Here is a 26,431-nt window from a genome sequence, read left to right on the forward strand (position 1 = left end):
TTGGAGTCCTAGAACCTCCAGTACCAGCCCGCACTGCCTTGAGTATCTCCTGGGGAAGCCCTGTTCATGGTCCTTCCTAAGATTCATTGTTAAGTGGATGAGAAGTAGGGCCATCTTGGTTATGGTGTCTAGATGGAACTCTCTCCCCTTTGAATGCTAGAGTTATATCCAAGGTAGGGATAAGTAAGCCTTCTGTCAGCACAAGGATTTCCACTAGCACAATGGGAATCCCCTGTCCCTGTCCTAAATCTGTTCTGAAGTTTCCTCAACCTCTGGAGCAGATATGGGTAGGACATGGGGTGCACCTGGGCAGAAGAGAGGGAGGAAAGTCCTGTTGCAGAAGTGAACATCCTTGTGCCGACAGAAGACATTAGTTGGATACTACGCCTAGATTGTATACATACTATTGAGGTGGCTAAACATATTATTGTCTCTCTCTTCAGGTTAGAGAGGTAGTGCGTGGGATGAGAGATGTTGCTTCAGCAATAAAGCACTTCAGACTGGCAGCTTATAGGAGATGGAGAGCTCTAACCCCTTCCTAGCTCTTAATCAGGCCCTGATCTGAGCTGGTGCTTCCATGCACTTCCTCTCCCCCCAATATAACCTCGTGTGCAGCTAGCTGGACACTTTGGTAATGCTCTCAAGTTCCTGCCTGGCTCACTGCTTCCTCTGTTCCTGTGGCCCTGAGGTGTGTGTGTGTGTGTGTGTGTGTGTGTGTGTGTGTGTGAGAGAGAGAGAGAGAGAGAGAGCACCAGCTAAGAACCCAGGTAGCTAGTCCTCTGGAAGGTTTAAATAAAAAGAAAAAGTTATTTTGTGTAACTAAATGCTTTTATAAGAAAAGTAAACTTTTGGGGCAACTCCAAAATGTAGCCCTCCGATCAAATAATTTACAAAACTAATGACTTTTATCATAATATTGGTATCTTCAAAAAAGACAATTCATTGGCATTCTCTCTCTCACAGCCAACTCCTCCACAGAAAAGCATGTAGGGAAGCAGTGGGGGGAAATACAAATCAATATGCATGAAAAAATGCAGTACTGTCTAACATTTTAAGCAATACGCTTCCAACTGTAATAAGTGCTAAGATTCTGATTCAACATGAAGGCATATATGTATTATAGAAACACTCAAAGCATGATTTTGGACACTGATATCCCCACTCTAAATCAAATTTGTGTATCATTTAAATATGTTTAATATGGGTGGAAACATTACAAAAAGCAGCAGGGTTCCTGCACCGTAGCTGTGTTCCTGCAGGTGTAGATCTGAGGCCAAGCTTCATCTGCTGAAATCACCTCTTCTGTACAACCATAAATGCTGCAGTAGCTCTGTCTTCTTTTGCATCTAGCTATCCTCTTCCTCACTACCAGTTCCTGCTTCTATTTCAGCCCTCCTCCTCTTCCTAAGGCTGCAATCCAGTAAATGCTCACACGGGAGTATTATTTGATAAATTCTCAAAAGTAACACCTCTGTAATTATCAATAATTTCACAATTAAAAAAGACTGCTAATTATTCAGCACAAAACAACCCCAGTTTATATTCTATGTTCAAGTAACCTTGCTATATAATTAAAAGAAGGCCACACACAGGCCAGCAAAGTCAACTTACAAGGCATTTGCCTTAAAAAAAAATGTTGACAAGAAGAACATAAAAGATCACAAAGGTCAAAATGCATTCTTGTATGTATTGTTCGGTTCCCACAGCAAACATCGGGAGAAAGAGGAGGAGGAATAGCAGGGAGAAGAGAAAGGAAAATACTCATAAAAGCAGGGAAGAAACATGGCAGGGAGAAGGAAGGAGAGAAAGAGAAAGAGAAAGAGAAAGAAAGAGAAAGAGAAAGAGAAAGAGAAAGAGAAAGAGAAAGAGAGAGACTGTAATTAAATCATTACATTTTATCAGCCACTGATTTAAAAAAATGAGAAGAGGTGAACTCATTAGCAAGTATATTTTTAAGCAGGCAGCCCTTAGCAAGTACCATGTGCCTTTGAGCAAGTAAGGCTATTTCTTACCTCCCCTTAGTTTTCTTTCTTTCCCTCTTTCTTAAACTAAAATACACTGGACTGTATAACTGTTTCTTCACCACCCCTATTACATAAAAGAATAAAGGGCCTGAATGAGTGAAGATTAAACTCAAGAACTGGGGCACAGCCACAGCTCCCAGTGGCAAGACAAGAGTTCAGAACAGCAAAAAGACCATCTCTGCATTCTGTTAATCCTGTCAGGACTGCCCTTCTTTCATGCAAATTTCTGTGCACCAGGACTCCTGATTGCCTAGGTGTTGGCAATCACAAGGAAAGGTAGCTGAATAGAAGCCCCTTGTATCCTTATGCCCAGGGCTGGCCCAAGGCATATTGGTACCAGAAGCAAAAGGCAATACATTGTCTCTTCCCAGTCCCATTCCAGGTACAAAAGCTCAGCAGACCTTTGAATATTATTTCAGCATCCTCCACTGTACTCTGAGGGCAATATTTAGTTTAGTGCACATGCACACCTACACCTCCTTCCATTTGCTTCTCTTCAATATTTGCCCCTGAAGGACCTGCTTCACTCTGCCTCATGGTAGGGCCAGCCCTGCTTATGCCACACCAGGCTACTGTTTTCAGTGAAAATTGCTTTCTTTATTTAAATGGAATTCTCTCCCCCATGTAATAAAGATCAGCCAGATTCACATCCAAAACAGACTTCAGACTAAGAAAGAGAGAGCATATAGCGTGGGAATAGGTTGGCTGTGGGTAGAGTGAACTTGGACTTTTGGTGGATGGTATCCCATTAGCTCCTAATGAACTACCCTCCACATGTTGTTGGACTCCAACTCCCAGCCAGCTTGGTCAATAGCTAGGGGCAGGGGTGTAACTAGCTGCTCCAGCACCTGGAGCGGTGGGGGCGGGGTGTGCTGCCCACGGGTGTTGCGGCAATCCACGAACGGGGGCGCTGCAGAGATCCGCCCAGGGTGGCAGCATGGTGAGCTGCCCACAGAGTCCGCCTGGCAGACGCAAGCCCCACACTGCTGTTTCGGGCAGTGCGGGGCCCCGAGCCACAGCGTCACTCCTAGGAGAGATGTGTGGTTCGGGTGCGCTGAAGGCCAGGCCACGCAGTAAGTGCCGCCCCCTGCCGTGTGCCATTTTGTCACCCCCCTCAAGGATGACACCTGGGGCAGACCGCACCCCCTTCCTACACCCCTAGCTGGGGTAGTTGAGGGGGCACAGGTTGCTTTAAGGCAAGGGAAGGAGTAACTTGGTGAAAACCACTCCTTCTGAAATATAAGCTGCTCTATTTAAAAAAAAAAATCACAAAAATGAGGCTCACATGAAATTGACCTCCCAAATTGACCGATCTATTTGCTGGTGACAAAATTGGGAGGATAATGTTAGTGCTCATTTCAAAACATGACTTTGGGCCTCCAAGAAAGTCTTAGGGAAGAACGGTGGCAATTCCAGGAGCCAAAACTACTTTCCCCAGACATATCAGTGCAGGATGCAAGCATTCTAAGAAGCCTTTTCTGTGGAATAAGGAACTGCTTAGAACAACCACTGGAAAGTAGTTTTCGGAAAAAATTCATCCTTGTCAACGAATCAGTAAGAATAAAACTATGCAGCCTCAAATTTAGTTGAGCAATGTGCAAAATATCTTAGAATATTCCCCCTTTTAGCTTTCCCCTCCTGCACACCATCATACAGGCCAAGGTGAGTAGGAAACTGGCAGAGAGGACTGGCACTGAACAAGCTGAGACACCATTTAGAGGAGGATTGGGTTTGGCTTACAAGGGCTGCAGGATCTCTGGACGGGGGGAGTTTGTTTCTAAATGCAGCTTCCCATTTCTAAAAGTATTCTCCCTTCCTACTTTGTACATTGGAAAGTAAAGCTTAAATGTAAGTCTTTATATGGTTTCCAACTCACCTAATTCTAAGGGGGGAAGGTGCTCAAAACAAATGCTGATTTGCATAATTTGAAAGTGTCTTTCTCTCCCCCCCCCAAGCTGAGTTTTTAAAATGGGCTCCAATATAATAATCATTTGCATACATTAAAATTATCCCCAAAATCAACTTTTAAAAATGAAAACATGTCAGACTGCAGAAGAATCTCTCCTACATATTTGCATCTTATGTCAGAGCTAATTAAGCTGTAGGTTGGTTTGATATGTCAAAAATTGCTTGGATCACAAAAACGAACCTATGCAGATTAGACAGAATACCTTCATTCAAACTACATTAACCTGACAGAAAATTGCTCCTGTGACTGTGTGCCAAGTAGGAGTGGGCACAGTTTCTCTTCATATTTATTTCTATATAAATTTACTATTTATTAAAATTTTCTAATGCAATGTAAAACATTTCTTTACCTTTCCTTGCTCTGATATACATAATTATTGTCGCTCAATTACTATTAAATAAATGTAAAGGCAAATAAAGCTTCCTACAGCCATCTAAATATTTTTGGAGCTCAATAGTGAGGCAGGTCAGTTGCTACAACTTTTCAACAACCTAAACAACCAATCTTCAGAATAATGGAATTACAATGGGACATGTCCTCCTGCTTTAGCAAATGGGTTTGAAGGACAGATCTGGTTCACATTTATGTCCACAGTTGTGCTGTGACTAAGTTTTGGAAGGTTACTTGTTAGGGGCAGTGGTTATCTGATTGCTTCTTCATATAAAATACATTTTAAAGACAAGCAAATTTATCACCAGCTTTTCTGGACTGTAGTCCCTCTCTCTCTCTCTCTCTCTCTCTCTCTCTCTCTCTCTCTCTCTCTCTCTCTTACTTACACACACACACACACACACACACACACACACACACACACCACTGTTTAGGGCAGGGGAGGGAACTGTAAACAGTGTTGTCAGAAGGAAATGAAATGCAAAAAAATACAGATAGTGATAATTAACTTATCCATTTACAACAAACAAACAAACCCAGAACAACTTGTGTTGACAACACATATACGGTATGTTGATTTTGGTAAGCCAATTAATACAGTGTGATAAAAATATGTTGTGTTGATTCAATCCACAAGTGATAGCATTAAATCTCTTGATGATTTTTAATTTACCGGTTTTACATTGCCGTTCAAAGTTTCTTTTCCAGTATAGTCACACATAGCCCCACAACATTCAGAATGCTACCCAGTATGGATAACACAGCACTACCAGCAGATCTGGAGGTTCACAGGAAATATCCCTGTTTCTATGGCAAAGATGGGGAACCTGAGGACCTTCAGATGTTGGGCTAGAGTCCACATAATACCTGCATATTGGCCATACTGACTGGGGATGAAGGACCAGAGGTTCCCTACCCCTGCTTTGTGGGAACCAATACAATATGTGTATAGCATTTATTCATCTCTGTTTAAATTATATGCTTTTTTCATAGAATCATAGGAGCATAGAATTGTAGAGTTAGAAGGGAACCCAAAGGTCATTTAGTCCAACCCTCTGCAATGCAGAAAGTTTCAAGGGACAAGTTTCATACTGAAGAGCTAATGATTTGTTGTTTTCAGCTTGCTATAAATTCCCATATGTCTTGGTGTCCAGAAAGTGATTATTAGATCTGGGATAGCATCACCTTGTGGTAGGAAGGTAGCAATAAACAGAAACATTTTGGTTGATGGATATGAATTAATTTTTTAGAGTTGTAGAAAACACGTTCTATTACTTCGTATTAATTAGCAATACTGTGCATTTCTCTTACCAAACCCAATGGGGACAAACCAGTTTCTGATGTAACAGAATGCTAATATACTTAGCAATGTTAAGTATATTGCTGATTTACTCCTACCTGGTTTTTAATACTGCTGTGCCACACTGATCTAAGCCAAAGCTAGACTTTGTGTGTCATCTGAACCTGGGTGTATGGTTAAGCTCTCTCCTCACTAACCATGAGCTGTAGTCAAGGTTTGTTCTTGTTTGGGCATAACGAATAACGCCAAAAACATGCAAGGAGCTGACATCCTGAACCCTTCTCAGACACATGTTTAACAACTGCACTTTCACGGCAGAACTTATTTATACTTTTTACACCTCTCTCTTTTTTTTGTACAACAGGGAAGATTTTTGTGATACTCCAGTTTGAACTAAGTATTAATAAAATTAGTTAGAAATCTGCACTCCCATCCTGTTTTGTGTTTCCTCTTTTCCTTCTCTGTTGTATGGTCAACAGGTTACACAAAACACAAAACCATAAGCAGAGTGCATATTACTACACTGTGCCGCAATCACAGTAACTTGAGGGGTGAGGGAGAGCCGTTCCATTGTAGATTTGATCATCAAATGCGTTTAGCATGGCTTACACTGCAACAGCATGGTATTTTCTTTAGTTGTTCACTGTTAAAAGCAAAGCTGAAACCTTTTAGCTGTAATGAAGGATTTTACAAGGTTCCTAATCCCTGTACCCCACCCTGATTCTCCAGTGATCCTGCTGAAAGCTTTAAAACAAGCCACAGCACTAACATGGTGCAGAGCCTGTCGAACATGCTGATCTGCTTATGATTACTCTTGGCCACTGTAAAACAATCACACTCCTCAAGTGAATCGAGTCTGTAGCAACAATAGTGTTATTGACTTGTTGCTCCAGCTCTATTTAGTTATTACCCTCGAGGCCACAATCAATAGACTTTGCACCAAGTCAGCTTAATAAGTCCCAGGCTTTCACTGGAGCTTTGCCAGAAACGGCAAGAAAATCTATGGCAGTCAAACACTTCAAGTATGAATAACAGAGGAGCTGTAACGACAGCTGTATAAATTAATTAACAACAAATGTTCTGATTCTTAAGATGATGATAATGATCATTTAGCTTTATTAAGGAAACCGCAGCTAGAACAAAAACTTAAGCTTTGTATTTTAATTTTAAAATATTATTGGTCTGTTGTAAAGCAAAATGAACAAGTTCTCTTTGCCATAGAATGCTTTGTTGAAATGTTTCAATGGCTGGATTTTTTAAAATAAAAAAACCACACCGTTATTCTTTAATTGTGATTATTTATTATGATTTCAGGCTTGGATTTTAAAAGCAGACAACTTGTACTGTAAACATTTGGGAATATTTGGGGGAATGATAAATGTTTCGATTTAGTTTATGTTTATCCTTAGATATTTGCTTTCCAAATTTTCTAGGACCGAGGTATAGAAGACAAAACTAAAGAGGTTAAAAACTCATGTCTTGTAGAATTAAAGAAACACTATTGGCTAGTATTTTGTAGACTCTTCTTTGTTTACTAACTAAGGATATAGTCTGCAGATTCATCTCTATGTGGTGTGAATGTTCTGAGTTAAAATGCCTAGCAAACTCTTCTTATTGTGTTACTGTACCTTAGCTCATAAATGTGGGCTGCATTGTGGCTATCAAACAATGAAATCCTATAACCATAGGAAGTGACCTGCTGGATCAGATCAAGTTCCATTTACTTCATTGTCCTGTTTCCAACACTTAGCTACTCAGATATCGCTAGGAAGCTCATAAGCATGGCAGGACGCAATGGCCCTCCAGCAACTGGCATCCTGAGGCATAATGCCTGTGAACCTTCCATTTATATAATGGTTTTAATAAGTGCACTTCCTGCTTATGATAACTAGAAATAGTAGTTGAATGCTCAGCACACATTTGGTAATTAATAAATATAAAACAGTAGTTGAAGCTGTGAAAAGAAATTGATGGGGAGTAATATTATTAACAGTGGTTGGGCATTATTTTTTGTTATTGTTAATTTTAGTTTGCTACTATTTGGGGAAACTACAAAATTTCTGATTGCTATCAAGTTACAATGCTCCCCCTCCGTTGGCATTACCATTTTATCAGGCATTGATCATGCACAATTTCAAGTTTACCTTACCAGCCCTAGAGCTAAACAATTAGTTTATTTAACGTGTATAGATGCACATTTACACAGCCTTAATTTTAATTTCCATTGGGAAAGTTTTATTCTGAAAAATCCTTATGAAAGAGTGCTTCTTGTTTCAGCACCAGAATCCTATCCGGGTATTAGGAAGTGTTAGAGATGCTACAGTTCGTGGTGCTCCTATTTAAGTATCTGACTGTTTGCTCTCCAATTGTGGTAGGGCCAGATACTACATAATCCAGAGAAAAAACCTACCCTCTAGTCTAGCACTACTGAGCCATTAATGAAGTCAATATGCTTAGAATGCTGTTTAACAATAAGCATTCTCAGAACTCTACTATGCAAAAGGTGAATGGACAAATCAAAGGTGCCAGAAGCAAAGACACTTACTGTACTGATAGGTTATAATTTAGAGACATTCCTTTATTTGGTTAACCTTGTCATAAAAGTTGGTAATTTGCAGACTTGCCCTAAGATCACATTGGGATGCTAAAACAGAGAAAAGCTAAAACAGTACAAAATGTTGGTGGACTCTATGTTCGTTTCCCAATCTCATTACAGTTACTCTACTATGGGCTTTTTGGAGACAAAGAAAATGTTACTTGTACTTCTCAGGTAGCAACACAACTTTCAGTGTAGGGACACTATTAGTTGCTAAAGCTCCAAATGAACAGGTAAACCATGATACAAACACTATACTAACAACCCTCATTACTTGAGGGTTTATATATTTCAGCATATATTGGATGAAACATAGTAAGTTCCATAAATGCTGCCAGGAGAAGGTGAGGGTGCAGATGCCAGTGAACTTTGTCACTCTTTAAGATCACCAATGTATTTTTCTCCTGTACCGTTCCTGGAAATGTTGGCTTTTGTAATGGAGCTTTGGAACACTGAAATAATGGTACTAACTGCAGGGGACATGCAATGGGAGCCAACTACCCAGTAAAGCCCAGGTTTGCCAAAACTTTATAATCAACGTCATATGAATTTGTTGGCTTTCACCTCTTCATCATTTCTCAGATGAAAATAGGGGCATTCTATTCTACTTCGGGAAGCTTCTCCCATGTTTGATCTCCTGCACACATGTATGTCATATACACATATACACCTGTCACCTTGAGCCAATTACAGCATCTCAGCCTAACCTACCTCACAGGATTGTTGTAAAGAAAAAAATGTGCAAGGGATTGTTACATTTTCCTTCAAAATAATACGAACATGTCAGCAGCATCATGTACTTCATTTGGTGCTGGTATTTTATTTTCAGTATAAACAGGATTGTATTTCCTTCCTTTTCCTTCTCCTCCCCTCAAAGTTTTGCCTCTTACCTTTCCTTCACTGGCTTTGTCATCTTAAATCAAAAGGAGGCTGGCTCGAGAGAGGGAGGGGGGAAGCATAATAATAATAATAATAATAATAATAATAATAATAATAATAATAATGAGCTTGGCCTCAGCCAGTGCCAAAATCCAGTCAAACAGAAACATGAGTCACCTCTTCCTCCTCCCTCCGCCTCCCCACTGGTGTAGCCAGTGCTGCAGCAGCTGCTGCTGCTGCTTGGTGTCCCAAGAGCTCACAGCTGGTGAAGGAGCAAGGAGAGGAGCCCACCAATGTGGAGTGGCAGCTGCTCTGGCTGCCGCTGCAACTGCCACCACTGGATGAGGCTGCTACGACGTCCTCACCGCCCTGCACCATTGCTGCAGTTGCTGCCTTCTCCATGGAGCATGCAGGGAGTGGCATTGGTGGGGGAAATTGGGATATATTCCAGAATCAAATCAGAAGCCAGGGTGGCTTCTGTAATTCCAGCACCATCCCAGGAAAATCAGGACACTTGAAGAGGATGTCTGTCTATCTATCTATCTATCTATCTATCTATCTATCTATCTATCATATCTATCATCTATCATACAAGTATTTTAGGTGGGTTCCATGAAAAAAACAGCATATCCAAAGTCTAGACATACAAACAGTGCTTTTTTCTGGGGGTATGCATACCCCCTAAACATTTTGTGAATCTAAGTCTGGCCTCAATGAGGGGCAGTATTTCAATATGAGTAGGAAAATGAGAGTACCTCTAAACATTTTTTTTTTAAAGCACTGCATACAAACAACCCATTATTAAAAAGGAAGTATCCACCAGCAGCAGCCAGTACTTTTCACTATATATTCACCCAGGCACATATATTGAATCCATTGGCAAGAACCCATTTCACATGGCTACCCTATGTGTTATGATTGGGGAAAGTCACATTGCAGCGGGGGGTGGGGTGGGGTGGGGGGTGAGGTCATTCTACTCAGAGACTTCACTGAAGCATTAATCTCAATCAAGCATTTCTGCGGCTAATTAATTTTTACAAACTTCCATTTAAAAGTCATGTGCCTTGCTGGCTTGATTAGAGTGATGGTAGATGTGGTACCTATCAACAAGTCTTTGGATTCTTTGAGAAGTCATCTATTCTCCCGCTATGTCAGCTCTTTACGTAGTTTGCTCCAAACCTCCTTCATCATGATAGAGTGGCTCAACCTAATCTAAATGTTTTGATCTATTACAAATGTGGAAAATTAGATACTGGCACAAAAAGGCAGCTGCTTTCAAGCACTGCGTTTAAATGACCTCTGTTGCACAGCATGGGGGCAAATGAATCAGACTCTTCCAATGGAAATTGCTTTACCTTCGGGTCTTTGGGTAATATGGGATGAGAAACTCAAAGCTTGCTTTAAATGACAGAATTAAGCTAGATGTTACTTGCAAATTGATTAATTTCCTCAACCGTCTAAGTGTTATCTAATGAGTTTCCCCCCCTTTTCCACAATGTATATGCCACATGAAAACCCTTTACTAAAATAAACATGACAGTATCAATAATATAGTGTAAGGGACACTGATAAATTTCATTCAAAAGACAGAGCGTTTTTTAAAATGAAGATATCCAAACATGTTAGTTATACAGTTTTTAAAAGCTACTGTTTCTCAGTTATAACACTTGAACTAAAGTTCCATCCAGAATGCAAACAATATATTTGTTTTTTTAAATCAATGTTAAGCTGTTCTTTAGGTTTTCATTGAATGAAGTGTTGTGAGTGTGGAATGTTAATGAAAACTAGATAGAATGCGTTTTTGTAGCATTCTATCAACCAGCTAGCTAATAACTAAATATAATCATAACAATGTTTGTCCTGCTCAGGAAGGATGTAAAAAAGGCAGAGCTGGATGTGCTGCCTGTCACCACCACCACGTTGAGCAACAATTCTGCAAACAACGTAAAAATGTGTGATGCTGAAACTGCTGTTGTCCTGGACTAGGATATAGTATTTTCAGAACCAAAAAAGAGGCCTCAACCAGCCAGCCAACTTGCAAGGCCTGGAAAGTCTGAATATCTTCTCTCTCTCTTTTAATCTTGCCATTACTACAGTTTATAACATGAAGTGCAAAACATTTGTGAATTAAGATTGCATCTTAAACCATGAAAAAGGAAAATGAGGATGGCTTCATCCATCTTCTTTGAGCACCCATTTTACATGTCTTAAACTATGTGCAGAATGAAGAGCTGGAGCAGAATTTGTGTGCTGAAGAGTTGCTTGGGCAGTTCACATGGGAAGTCCAGCACCATGAATGAATATCTCATTAAAAAGAAGATTTGTGTTAACTGTTTAGAAGAAACTATTCAAACACAATGGAAAACACATACACAATGTGTGTGTGTGTGTGTGTGTGTGTGTGTGTGTGTGTGATAGTGACACATCACATCAAGGCCTCCAAATTTTGGCTACATCAACATGCTTCCCAGGATAAGAACAATGTAACTCACTGATTTTCTGTAGCAACATACCAGGAAGGTTTGATGGAAAGCCTCTTAAGGAAGGCTACCATTGTCTCCAAACCATATAGGCATCAGGATAAAATAGCACTGTAGCACACACCTTTCACTGTAGTATTGAGAAGACACGTTATAACAAGTCTGCTGTATTCAATGTGAACATTTCTAGAACAATGTGAGTTAAATAAGGCTTGAGAGCTTTAGATGGGTATTATGGGATTTTTGAGGAAAGCAGTATCTAAAGATGAGTTGTGGCAAGAAAGCCTCAAAGGTTGGCTGATACTACACGTATGCAACTACTCAGAAATATCAGTAGTTTGACACACCCTTCCCCACACCCCAGTTTAAGTGTTTCTAATTTGGCACCAAGTGGACTCCCTTCTCTCTCCCCCCCCCCCAAGTTCTACATATTCTCACCTTTCTCTAATTTGCTGCTAATCTGTAACTCCTCTGGACTGCCGTATGTCTCATTCATAAAATGAGGTACAATGCTGTTTTTCCTGGACTTGAGCTGATTTCTTCTACAACATCACTGCTTAGCTACAACTTAGAGCAGTGGTAAGCAACAGCTTTTGTTGAGTTACAAGACCCACCACCCCTGACCACTGGTCATCCAGGATACGGCCTTCTTGGTTGTGGATCCACTATTGTGTAACACAACTAGGTAAGTACTATCCTTCAGGCCTTTTAAGCAGGCAATAAAAGTCCCATCTTTTTACAGTGACTTTCAGTGACTAAAATGTGTTGTAGAAACAGTGTTTTGTAGGGTTAGATTATGTTGTGAGTTTTGCGCTTTTTAGTTTTGTTCTGAAATGAAATGGTTGTTTTTCCTGGTTATTATATTATATTACTTTTTTGCTTTTAATTTGGGTGTATATTTCTTCATAAACAGCTTTGAGAAGAGGTTTTTTCTTCTTCTGGAACAGCATTTAAATTTAAATTTAAACTGCCCTGAGACCTCCGGGCATAGAGTGGTATATAATTTCAAATAAATAAATATTGTCAAAAATAATAATATGGGAGGCACTACATTATCTATCCTTGATCAAAAGAAACCTACAATACAGGTGGGTACCCATGATAGGGAGAGCAACAAAATCATCCTTTACCTCAGGCATGCACAATCTGTAACATGCCAAGCAGAATGCTGTTTACCAGCCACATATGATGTCCAATTAGGGTTTAATAAAACATTTCTTCCTGTTGCCTGCCTGGGAATGCCAAGGCCACAAAAGGTCACAGGTTCCCTGATCTAGTAATATGCATGTTAGCCTACATGGGTTGTGCTCACACTCAGCACAATATTTGTAAGATATATGTAATCAAAACAAGAATTTTAGTGAAAAAAGCTTCTGACAGTGGATATACTTTTTAAATCAGGTTCACGCACTAGCTGATTTACAGCCTTGTTGTAACAGCCTGCAAGAAGCACTCCTTAATGATATTTCATCCAATCTTCCTTTCCTTTCTTTGAATTGCAACTTAAAATTATTTTTTTAACAAGAGAGAAAATGCATTATTAATTAAATGTAGAGAAGGAATAATTGAGTATGTACTAAAGCAAAAATTATTCAGAAACAAACAAGTATGCAACCACACACCACACACCAATAGGCAAATATTGACAACAGAGTAAAACAAAGGGGAGAAACCAAGAGCCATTGCTAATTAATTCTAGAAACTTCTGAAGGTAAAAATGCATTTTATAACTATAAGGCAGGGGTAAGAAATCTTTTTCTGATTAGGACCACGTTTTCCCATGGGTAGCCTTCTGCAGGCCCCTTGCCACTGGTGGGTGGGGCTGGAGGAAAAAAAGTAGGTTGGACTTTTATTTTGCACAGTTGACTACATTCCAGCCATTTAAAAGGCAGACGTTAACAACTGCTATAAAGGTATAAATACAGACCCTAGGATTTATGTAGAGATGGAGGCTAACATGGGAGTGTGGAATCTTGGAAATTCTAAGACAAGAAAACCATTTTATGTCATGTCCAGATATCCCCCATCCCCAAAAAACACATTTTGATGAACCACGCATTCGATGGACATTATGTAAAGCGGTGATGGGAACCTCAGGCCCAGAGGCTAAATGCAGCCCTTTTGACTCTCACCAGGCTATGACCCCCAGAAGCCCTGCCCCATGCCCTCTTCAAATGCCTTTGCTAGGCAGCACTGTGCCCTTGAATTGCTTGCCTAGACAGAGAGTTGGGTGTGGTGTCAGAAAGTTCCCACAGAAGTTAGAAATGTTTGACTTTTGCATAAGTTGACTATAGTCTACTGTGAATGGTAAGGTTTGCATCTCTTGTGCCATCCACTTTTGCCTCTGGTAAATATTGAGCCAATCATAGCCTAGCCTACCTCAGATCCCTCCCACCCATCACTGGCAAGTGGACCCCAGATAGTTGCCCATGAAAAACTGCTGCTCTCAGGCTGAAAAGGTTTCCTCACCCCTGTTTCAAAGACTGCAGCCTGCATGCATACAGATCTGTAAAAATGTTACATGGAAAAATACAAGAGACATTGCACACACTTCTGTAAACCAAGAAAATCTTTAATAATAATAATAATAATAATAATAATAATAATAATAGAACTCCATCCACCATAACCAGCAATAGGGAATTGTTTACTTTGCCCTCTTGCTATTAAGCTCCAAAAGGACTCTGATATGAACTGTCTTCTGCCTAGTTGTGAATGATAAAACCTTGGGCTAGAGAAAGGGAGAGTCGTAAATGTGGGTGAGCTTGAATGTCTCAGGTACACAAGCTATTATGTCAAGAATTACTACTCCTCAAGCACCCCCTCCCCCATTTCTGGTAAGCTGAGGAGGCAGCCTAGTTGCTATCCTAAATCACCGATATCGAAGATCACAATTCATGCAGACGTAGAGGAAAGAGGAAACTCTAACAACCTATGCCACCTTGCCCAGAGGTTGGGAAAGCCTTAGAAGTCTTGGCCTGATAGACATCTGTGGTGAGAACAAATAAGGGAGATTGCAAGAGGTGCAAGCTTGAGAAAGGCAGGAGGATATCAGCAGATGTAAAGCAAAACCATACTGACCACGGTTTGCTCTATCTACCACTTTTCTTTCATAGAAACAGTAATGAGCTACCACTAACACGTTCTCCGGTGCAGAAGGCAGTTAAGTCAAATAATCAAGTGTGCTGTTGCTAGTTTGGGTGTATCATTCTGCTGTGCAAAAAAGAAAAAGGAAAAAAAAGAGGCCAAATAGATAGTTATGCCTCCTTATCTCTAATAGCTGCTGAGCTTGAGCATACTGTCTCACTCTACCTTCTTTGATAAGCAAAATGATGATGCTTTAATGAGCTTAATTGTACATTCCTGATGTTCATGCTTTGTTGCCAGCCAGCTTCTTCAACATTCAGCAGTTTACTTCCCCTTCCCCCTCTCTCCCAATCTTTAACTTGAGCAGCATAATTATTCTCTTGTAAATCTCCCCCACCTCCTTTCTGTATTACTGTAAATGGGCATCTTTGAAAAGGGGGTGGTAGGCAGCTTTTGGTACAGTGGTTACCAAGGATCCCTTCATCAAAGGAGCCTTTGTGAGCATGCTCTGGAATGAAGCCAATCAGATCATCTTGCTGTCTGTCTGAGGAAAATTCGCCCCTGGTATGCAAGCCAAGTCAAGCTCTGTAGACAGGGTGACTGCACTCCTAGTTTAACCTGTCTTAGCTGAATGAGAAAAAAGAAGGGGGAAATGCTACTAAGAAAATTACCTGTTTGGCTCCAGACTGAATTAACTTGTTAATATATAAGTATGTTTATTATTTCCCTCTACAAATGCCCCCATCTACAACCTATTCATTAATGTTATCTGGTCAGCTTGCTTGAAATATGAAAAAAATGTGGAAATGTAATAAGGCTAAACAGCCAGTAGGCAGGCCATAATGTATTTTCTAATTGTATGACAGAAAAATACAGTGTTATTAACAAATGACAGGGCAACACATCATTTTCTTCGGCTGAGTTAGATGATGCGGAGAAGAGGTTCATCTTTGGTACTGTATAGGATTTGGTGGTACAGGACTTGGCTATTCAGAGGAAAATCCCTGAATTCAGATCAAGCCTTGATATCCTCTTAGAAAGAGCTATGTGTACTTCATATATTCAGGTGTAAAATGTGGAAAGGCTTGTCTAATTAAGCTGGAAAGTTCACATATAATTGGCTTTAAGAAGCAAATTGCTAATATATGTGGCTGTGTAGAACAGTTGGGAAGTGTGTGAATGGTATAGCTTTTGAAGGCAGACAAGCCAAAGGGAAGGTTTTCAGTAATCTGGGGGAGGGTGGGGTTACTGTTTCTCACGCAGCAATCCCTTCTATCTTCAGTTCATTCTTCATTGATTGACATATCTTTTTTGTCTCTTTGCCTTTTGCAAATCAGTTCTTAAACTTTATAAACATTATACTGAGAACAGTGTAAACTGCCCGCTTTGCATATTGCATTATGAGTAATTAATGTCAGTTGCAATCCTAAAAACAGGCAATTGATTCCTGAAGTTTTAGGATTAGCTCCAATTATCTAATGCAGAATGTTTCATATCAAATAATATTATTAAGTCCAAGGCAATGCTTTCATCTGAATTTGGCATTCATTACATTAGAGCAGTGGAGATACAGCACTGCAATATGTCCTGGATGGGAACAAAATTCCATTTGCTTTTCTCATCCCAGTGGAATAAATCACTTTTGACAGTTGTAAGTTCTATGAGAGTCATTCCTCTAACCTGCTAATTTGAGTTTAGAACGTGAGATGGTACACAGCTGACTGCTTTTGTTCTGAAACTTGTTTTCTTCTTTTTCCAGATCTAGCAGTAATCCCTTTTGCCAGCCCACCCTATCTCTGCAACTTTCTCAAGTTTCTCTTAAATACTTCTCCCCCTTTGTGGTTTCCTTCTGCCCTCTGCATCCTCTTGACTTTTGCTTTTCTCTTTTTAAAAACACCTTGTAAGTGCCAGACAGGAATTTCCCAACACTTTGTCTTGCATTAGGCAAGGGATAATAGGAGCAATAGAGAATTATGTTGGGGAAGCTTTGACAAAATGGTAGAATTTAAATGAGTATGTGGCTTTTGCTATTTGGAATGTGTCCACTATATATGTTTCCACTTATTACTCTTCTTCTCATTTTAGACAACCAAGTAGGTGAGACTGTAGTTTAAAATTAATAATGATAAGGGATAGCCAGATATGTAAGAAATTGGCACCAGGTGCACAAGCATATATAGTATTTACTGTTTGGAACTACTGTTTTGATGGGAAGTATTAAAGAAGAGTAAGAATACTCTCATGTGTACCATGCTGGGTGGCTGATGCAAGCATGTGAAGTGTTGTTCAGGCCACAAGTTCCATGAGACCACTATCATTGCTGTTGTGGTTAAGAGTGTTGCACTAGGATTTGAGGAACCAGATGTTACTGGGTGAACTTGGGCCAGTTACTGTCTCTCAGTCTAACCCACATCACATGGTTGTTGTGATGATAAAGTGGATCACGGGGATCCAAGTACGTCACCTTGAGCTATTTGGAAAAAAATGGTGGGATACAAATGTAATCATCAGCATCATAATAAATAAATACATTAGTGTAGCTAGCTGACATTCATCTGCTGCAGACTGGATGGATGGAAACTTTTGTCTCTGTCCAGCAAACTCTCAGCTGCATATGCAAGGGCTGCATATTTACATCAATCTACAAAAAGGTAGCTTTGGCATTGCAAAAAGATATCTGTAGGAAACTCTTACTCTTTGCCACTAGGCTGATAACAGGAGAACTGAACATTCAGGAGATCCAGATACATAGCATAGTATTTTCAGGGTGCTGCAATAGATATACAGAGTAGGGGAGGATGGATTTTTGCATGTGGCCTTAAATATTTGGATAAGCTAACAGAGTGAGCAAGCCAAACTAAAGTCAGGATCTTCTAAGGCATCTGCAAAGCTGCCCCCCTTACTTAGCAGCAGAATCAGTAGACTCCTCAGTGTGCTGCACTGGGATAGCACAACAGGCAAAGCTCTTCTTGTGTCCACTATCCAAATTGAAAAGAAAAAGTGAGGAATTAAACAGGGTTACATGTAGCTGCTGTGGTTGGCACAGAGCTGGTGTGGAGTTATGGAAATCAGATATACTGTCTAGAAACACCATTTTAGGAAACAAAGATGTGCTTTGTGTGTTCACCAGAACATATTTTTTTCCCAAGGCCCTTATTCAGTGAAGTAACTGTAGCTGTGTTTTGCTACTGTCCCACAGAAAGATGAAAACAGGGACAGGCAAGCAGCTTTGCATTAGACACACATGTTCCAGATGTCAAAGTATTATGCTTCTTTTCCTCACAGGTACAGATATTCATCTTTTATTGCCTGATTATATATATCTTAAAGTAAAAACATCAGGAGATTCAAAAAGAGATAGTAGAAACATACTACTTAAGGGGAAAATTATAAAGGGATATGTTTTTCTTTAACAGCCTGTATAAAAGCACAATCTGATGTGCTAGCCTTTACAAAACAAAGGAGTTCTTTCTTCACAGCTTAGTTTACTCACTATACTGCCATTACCACGCTATGTACAGTATTTACTTTTTACCAAGTTACGCAGCCCAACCACCTGAATAAAATTAGACTTGACAAAACAGAATTTCTGGCTGCCCCATGCAAATCCTAATTTAACCAACTAAAAGTAAAATACTATGCAGCTCTACTCGGACATAAGATCCACTGAGCAATAAGGCTTACTTTCTATAAGTAGGTAGACTGCAGCCTTAATAGCATACACACTTTCTTACAAACTGTTCCTTTAATTCCACGATAATAATCTGACTGAAGGGGGAAGGAGAATTTCCCAATTTGGTCCCTGCCAATCAATATTTTAGCATTTAGGCTGCACTAGTCCTAAAAATCAAGCTTAAAGCTTGCTTCTGGAAAGGTCCACACTTCTACTTTGGCATCTCACAGAACGGTGAAGTTGTTTGTGCCCATATGAGGAATGCTTGTTCTGTCCTTCTGCCCATATGCTCCACTTTGGTTACTTTTGTTGTTTGGTTGAATGAAGGGGCAACTAACACAGTGGCACCGAAATACAGACAGCTTCAGATTTCAACCTCGCTTCAGTACGTTTCAGGGACTTATGCCTGTTTGTGAAGAAGGCTCTGAAATATATTCTTATCAAAAACAAGAGGGATAAGAAAGCCTTCTGACCACAAAAGGAATGTCAAGCATCCCAAAGTCAATACAGGAGGGGCTTCTCTTCTTTCCTTCAGTCATACAAACAGCATTTTCATGCCAAAACTGGAAGTGGAACAGGCCAGCCTAGTCTCAAGCCCAGTTCCCTTCATGGTCTCAGTCCTCATCCTCCAAGTGAGGCTCTGCCTCTCAGCCCCCCAAAGGAGGGCAACAGCCTTTATGATAGAAGCATTCCACATGGGGTAGGGCATCTGTAGGCAATTCCAGCAGCATGGAAAACTTCCACATACACTGAAGCATATTCCACTGACTTCCACTCCCAGCCAAGCTGCCTCTAAGTCTCCAAACAACTGCTCATCTGATCATGATCAGAGTGATAGAAAACATACTGACTCACAGCACACCCCTGGAACCTTTCCTATCTTCATCGCCATCCTCAAAAAGTAGGAGCTTTGAGATCCAGTTTGAACATGTATCACAGGTTTAAGGTGGAAACCTTGGTGCCAACTGGGGAAGCAGTATGCCCCAGTGACTTCCTTACAGTCTTCCCCACAGGAGGTATTTGAGATTGGCTTACAAAGTACATTATTATCAGTTTCAGTGTGTCCTTCTGCCTCACCTCAACACCCAGGATCTCCTTTATAAAAGAACGCTCTATTTTCCCAGGCCTCTGTCTTCCACGCCACTTAACTGTGTATTTCACTAACCCTTTAGGTTATTGTCAAAGTGCAAGTTCGTAGTTTTTTTTTTTTTTTGAATGTGTGTGCTGAATTCCCCCCCTTTTTTGCTCATCATATACTTTAAAAAACCAAAACCAAAACCAATTGTGCTGCAGTATAAATTGAACATTCAGTTATTCCTGTTTCCACATTCTGCATGGTGCAGGTATAAGGGTGCACAATAAGAATCTGCCTTGGTGTTCAAGACCAGTTCACCAACTGAGTAACCTCTGTACAACCCTGTACAAATGTGGTTGTACAACACAGCTTATTGGTTCTACTCAGCTGTATTAGAAAAATGTACTCACTCGAAATTAAGCTCTCAGAGTACGAGAGGCTATTCAGGTAGCTATTTTCTTATTGGAAAAGGAAGGTAAATAAGGTTTCTCCCCCACTATACCTACCCTACCTCTCCAGATAGCACAATTAAATCTGACCTGATAAATGCACTTAGGGCTCAAACATCTCTGATACCAGTCCAGCATATCAGCTTGCACTTGATAATACCAAAACCTCTTTTTCTATTTTTCTTTCTGCCATTTTCATTGTCCTGCCTCTCGGCTGGAAAAAATGGGATTTGCCGGGCACTTCACTAGTCATTTTAGCAAACACATTTATTCGGCTGAAGATAGTTATTCACAGGTACATACAAACAACGGAAGATTCCAGTGTCATGCTTAGCAATAAAGAAAGGACAAATCATCCTACTGTACTGAGTGTTGTATCACACAATAATCTCTGTTCAGCTGCTTCCCTTCTGGAGGCAATAGGCAGCATTTAAATTGCATTCTTTACAGAAGTGTTTTGTTCAAGCTAAGGTTCACTGGAAAATAAAATCACTCACCTTTGATCTTGGAAAACTTAGCAACAGTAATTTTGGCTCACTGGTAGATGCTCCTCAGAGCTGACGCAGAGTGGAATGACCTGAATAGCAAAGTTCATGGTAGCCACAATGACTACCTTGCTCACAACCCCTAGGCAGAACACACTAAACAAGTAAATTCTTTCAGAGAGAGACTTTGGAAATAAATCCACCAGATGGATTGACAGTTTCACTTTCATTCCTGGACAATTTTTTCCACTGTGAAGTAGCTCCCAGGTATGAGGAGGGGATGTATACTTTCCAAGAGTTCATAGCTGCTAAATTAGTGGTAGCTAATGTGGCACTATTCAGATGTTGTTGGACTACAAGTCTCAGCAGCTCCACCCAGCATGGCCAAAGGCCAGGGACAATGGGAGTTGTTGTTCAACAACATATGGAGGATACTACAGTGGCTACTAAAGGAGTTAGGGCAACTTGAAAAGGAGTAATGTCAGATTTGCTTGATAACTCGAGACTAGTAAAGTACTTTTTCCAAGTTAATAGATGTAGAAAGAAACCCTGAGTATAAGATCAACACAAGAAACTAATCTCACAAGGTTGTGGTGTGGGAACAGTGAGGTTGTACTGGTGACAGTGGTGGTGTACTGTAACAGTGAGGTTACATAACTCTGAATAACTTGGATAGATGGAATAAAAATAGGGTATGTATGTCAAGGTTTTCACAGAAAACACTGAAGATACCATGAGATACCATGGAAAAGATAAAACAAAATCGAAAATTCTTTCTAGTAGCACCTTAGAGACCAACTGAGTTTGTTCCTGGTATGAGCTTTCGTGTGCATGCACACTTCTTCAGATACACTGAAACAGAAGTCACCAGATCCTTAAATATAGTGAGGGAGTGGGGAGGGGTATTGCTCAGAAGGGTGGTGGGAATGGGTGATCAGCTGATAGGTGTGGAAAACCTGTTGACGACTCTTAACGGCTGTAATTAGTCTTGCAGGGAAAGGCAAGTGGTGAGATGGCTAAAGATAGCTTTGTTATGTATAATGAGATAAGAATCCAATGTCTTTGTTCAGACCAGGTTTCTCCGTGGTTTTAAGTTTGGTGATTAGTTGTAATTCAGCCACTTCTCTTTCCAGTCTATTTCTGAAATTTCTTTGTATTAAGACAGTTACTTTGAGATCTTTTATAGAATGTCCTGGGAGATTGAAGTGTTCTCCTACTGGTTTCTCTGTCTTGTGATTCCTGATATCAGATTTATGTCCATTTATCCTTTGGCGTAGGGTTTGGCCTGTTTGTCCAATATAGAGAGCTGAAGGGCACTGTTGGCATTTGATTGCATACACAATGTTGGAAGATGAGCAATTAAATAGTCCTGAGATGGTATGTTTGATGTTGTTGGGACCAGTAATGGTGTTGTCCGGGTTTATGTGGCAGCAAAGTTGGCATCTGGGTTTATTGCAGGCTCTGGTACCAGTGTCCATGTTGAGTCCTGTTGTAGTATTATTGTGGGTGAGGAGCTGTTTGAGATTGGGTGGCTGTCTGTAGGCGATGTAGGGTCTTCCTCCCAGAGCTTGAGAAAGAGAACTGTCATTGTCTAGGAGAGGTTGTAGATCTCTGATGATGCGTTGTACTGTTTTAATTTGGGAGTTGTATGTGATTACTAGTGGTGTTCTGTTATTTTCTTTTTTGGGTCTGTCTTGCAGCAAGTTCTCTCTGGGTATCAGTCTGGCTCTGTTGATCTGTTGTTTAACTTCATCAGGTGGATATTTTAGTTCTAAAAAGGTTTGCTGTAGATCTCTTAGGTGAGAGTCTCTGTCTGTAGAGTTGGAACAGATGCGGCTGTAACGTAGGGCCTGGCTATATACTATGGATTGTTTGGTGTGTTTGGGATGGTAGCTAGAAGCATGTAGATATGTTTGTCGGTCAGTTGGTTTACGGTATAAGGTGGTGTCTATGTGTCCATCCTGTATTTTTATAGTAGTGTCCAAAAAGTGTATTTCTTGCATAGATTGGTTCATTGTTAGGTTGATGGTGGGGTGAAAGTCATTGAATGTCTGGTGGAAGGTGTCCAGGGTCTGTTGGCCATGTGTCCAGATAATAAAAATATCGTCAATGTAACGCAGGTACAAGAGAGGTTTGAGTGGGTAGGAGTTTAGGAAACGTTGTTCTAAATCTGCCATGAAGATGTTGGCATACTGTGGGGCCATGCGGGTGCCCATTGCTGTGCCGCTGATCTGAAGGAACAGATCCTCACCAAATTTGAAGTTGTTGTGGGTAAGGACAAAATGACAGAGTTTGGTAGCAAAGTCCGCTGTGGTTTTATCTGAAATGGTGTTCCTTATAGCTTGTAAACCATCGTTGTGTGGGATGTTGGTATACAGAGATTCCACATCCATAGTGACTAGAATAGTGTTGTTAGGAAGGTTATTCAAAGATTGTATTTTTCTCAGAAAATCTGTGGTGTCACGTACGTAGCTGGGAGCACTGATGGCATATGGTTTCAGAACAGAGTCCATATAACCGGAAAAGATAGGCAGAAGTCATGGCAAAAAAAGCACTGTGTATTTTACCAGATTCTCCTTAGTCAATATTAAAATATATTGAAATTTACAGAGTAGAAAGTCAGATGTGGTTCCCAATGCAACTAACAGCTTTGACAAAGGCAAGGTGGGACTTTATGTGAACCCATCCTTCCAACAAATCTTTAGGCTTGAATTATTTCCTTTTATGAGTCAGCCACATTTTAATCACTATGCAAACAAATGCCACATTCTCTTGCAATCCTTTATGACTGTGTTTACTTGATGAACCAGCAAGGATGAGTATGGCTCCTTTGAGAGAAAGATCTAGAGTGTTTGTCTGAAACTGACACCAGTTCATGTTGGATCTAGAGCTCTGAATTTTGTTATTGACTAGTTTGGAAGAAGGGATATTCTCCCACACAACTTTCCCTCACCTCTGTGGTGTGCCCATATTTATGAAATATGATGCCTGCAGGAAATCTGTGGCCATTTTTTACTTGTAGTTATAAGGGATTTTTTTTTAAAATAGAAAAATAGTTTGCATTGCCTGTTTGTGCAGCATGTCTAGAATTTGTTTCTGTTGTCTTTTCCTCATATACCTGTTTTTAAAAAGTAGTAGATCTCAACAGGGGATAAAAATACCCCATCTCATGTTAGAGGAAAGCTTTTTTTCTCTACTCTTGAATGTGTATCACAAGGCCAAATTGATTAAGTTGAATGTAAAGGCTCATTGTTTACCCAGCAAGACACCTCTTGTTTTCCAAATAAAGGAATGCCAGCCATTACACACTGTTGTATACTTTGAAAGCTGATAAAGAAAAGAAATGTAAGAGGACCCAAATCTAACTACCTGGGGCTATTAGAAGCTGTTCAAATTTCCTTACAAATATCTATGAATACTTTATGCCAAGACGCTTTAATGTCTTCTTTCACACCTCTTTGGCATCCTCAAGCTGAGTAAGAAACAACATTTGCGCCATGGTTTGTGTGCACTAATAGCAAAGAAAAGTGCTCTTAGATTTTCCTTGTAGGACTACAAGAAATTCTGGGAAGGTGGATTTATAAAAAGGTTGGATTAGCATGTGGAATATTTTATGATTTTTGATCTTCTGGCAGATCAGAAATTTGATCAGACTTTTACTTCATTAATTCCCAAACAACCATTTGGCTATTTGGACCATAACACATGCTATATTTAAGTCAAACTTCTTTTAGGTAAACAGGCAAATAATTTGCAAGTACGCATTTAAGAGGGCAGAAGTCACAGAAAATGTGTATGTTGCTTGTCAGTTTATTTGAAGGAAATTGTGTAATCACCTTTAACATAGCTGTTAGCCTTTACCTTGAAGGTTAAGCTCACAGTTCCTGTATTTTGCCTCACTTAACTATTAATCACTCAAGAGAAAATTCAACATTTTCCCTCCTTAAATTAAATTGTTCACAGTAGAGTTAAAGCTGAATCTGAATACCATTAAAATTGCAGTTGCCAGTTTTAACTCAATTTATCTAGTATTTACTTCACCTTTCTGCAAGCATTTTCTAATAAAGAACAGGCAGCTCCTGGATAAAATAAAGGTATTACACAATATAATTAAGCAAGAAAAAGCGAGGAAGAAAAAAAATTAAAATAAAGCAAAATAAAATATGTAACTAGCTCTTTCAACTTCAGGTATTGCCATAATACAGTACTCTGTATTTTGGAAAAAAAACTGGTCAGAACAGATAGCTCTCTCTATAGGAAATTAGCAGCCACCACTTATCTTTTTTCCATATGTAGAAAAGACATGTACATTGTATCTGAACTATATAGATGAGTTAACCAAACTGGGCAATTAATGGTCACTTTGCTGATAAAAATAAGAGAAAATAAATCACACCTCTCTTAAGAAATGGTATGTGAAAGCTATCTTACACTTCACTGTTATCAAGAAACATATTCTTCAAAATCATGTCACAAAATCATGTATTTTGGGAGTAGACATATACCATCCTAAAATTGCAAGTAACAATTTGCAAACCATTGTTTATAAACTCTATCTTTTGACCAAGCACCAGGCTTCTTAAGGACAAATCTAAGCTTTACAAGGCACTCATAACTCTGATCTCCACCTGAGATCAACCTGTATATACCAAAATGGAAAAATATAAATATCCTAAATTATAGTCATTATTGATTACATTTATATACCATCATTTCTTTGGGGAGCTCAGGACAGTATATGTGGTTCTCCCCTCACAACAAACATTTGAGGAAAAACTAGGCTAAAAGATGGGTTCCTGGCTAGGATTGTGGCATTCTGAACCTAGTTTCCATCCAGTCTTCGTTGAAAATTAGTTGGACTACTGCACCACAAACTACTCCACAAGTGAATGACGAGTGTATGCTATAGAAAAGACAGCACATATTATCCAAATCCACAACAAGGGGTAATATTTTTTTCAAGCATTCTCTGTTTTGGCACTTTGGAACCCTTCAATAAAGAGGTCCATCTGAACTCTTTACCCATTTTTAGACATCAAGTATGAACAGTTTATTATTATTATTATTATTATTATTATTATTATTATTAATTATTATTATTATTATTTACTTGGTTTAGCAGGCTTCTTCCATTTTTTTAATGCTCTGGTTTGTTTTAATTGAAGAAGGCATAATTTAGTATTAACAGTTATAGGTGTTGTTTTTGTTTTTTATTGTGAACTCTTTATTTGAAAGGTAGCCAATGCACTTTAAAATAAAATGAACCAACAAAACAAAACCCATCTAATTGAACAATGGTATTTATCTGTACCCACACTACGCCAGCGTTCAATGGGAAAATAAAAGTTTTGCTGCAGAAAGGTAGTAGTGAATGTTATGTTCCTGGACTACTGAGCATTATGCCTGCTATGGAGGGCTTATCAACTGTGATTGTTTTGCTAGAGATATGGCACTTCATGCCTTTATGCTAGTACTTAGGGATAACAGCAAGAATATCCATATGTCTGTACCATGCTCTCTTTTTTGTGGGGGGAAAAGGTACCACTATTTTATTGGATCTTTTTGAACCTACTTTTGTGAAATTATCAAATTGATCAAATGCAAACTAAACAAAATTTCTCCGCCATCTCTTTTTATAGTGATGCTAAAAGATATTCCAGTATGAAATACTAAATTGGTGCTAGTTTTTTGGATACTAAGTTTTGCTTGGTGTTTTGCAAATGCTCAGAAAAGTCAAGTTTGGGATAAGGTATTCATGAGTTTGTGAAATGGTGCAGCAATCTGGCCCCTTTGGGCTTTCTTGCTCTGCCGTAAACTGTGCCTATTTAGCCTTTAGAAGTGAAATCTTGCAGGGTTATAAGATTGCTGGGAGTTCTTTATGAAAACTCTTCAATTCCAGCACACCCACCTCCTCGGCATTGGTTGCCTCAATGGCTTTCACTTTCCCACTTTTTAAAAGGGCTTGGAAATGGCAACAAAAGAGATAATCCTTCTTTGTGGGTATTCCCACAGTTAGCAACACGC

The 26,431-nt window shown here is 39.7% G+C and overlaps 1 protein-coding gene across 4 annotated transcripts in view; it reads right to left on the bottom strand.

Annotated features, from left to right (window-relative positions):
• The window catches only part of VTI1A (vesicle transport through interaction with t-SNAREs 1A), a 235,080-nt gene that overhangs the window by 22,086 nt on the left and 186,563 nt on the right, over positions 1 to 26,431 (bottom strand). The window lies entirely within an intron of this gene.

This window comes from Lacerta agilis, chromosome 5 (assembly GCF_009819535.1).
Source record: "Lacerta agilis isolate rLacAgi1 chromosome 5, rLacAgi1.pri, whole genome shotgun sequence".
Classification (NCBI taxonomy): Eukaryota; Metazoa; Chordata; class Lepidosauria; order Squamata; family Lacertidae; genus Lacerta; species Lacerta agilis.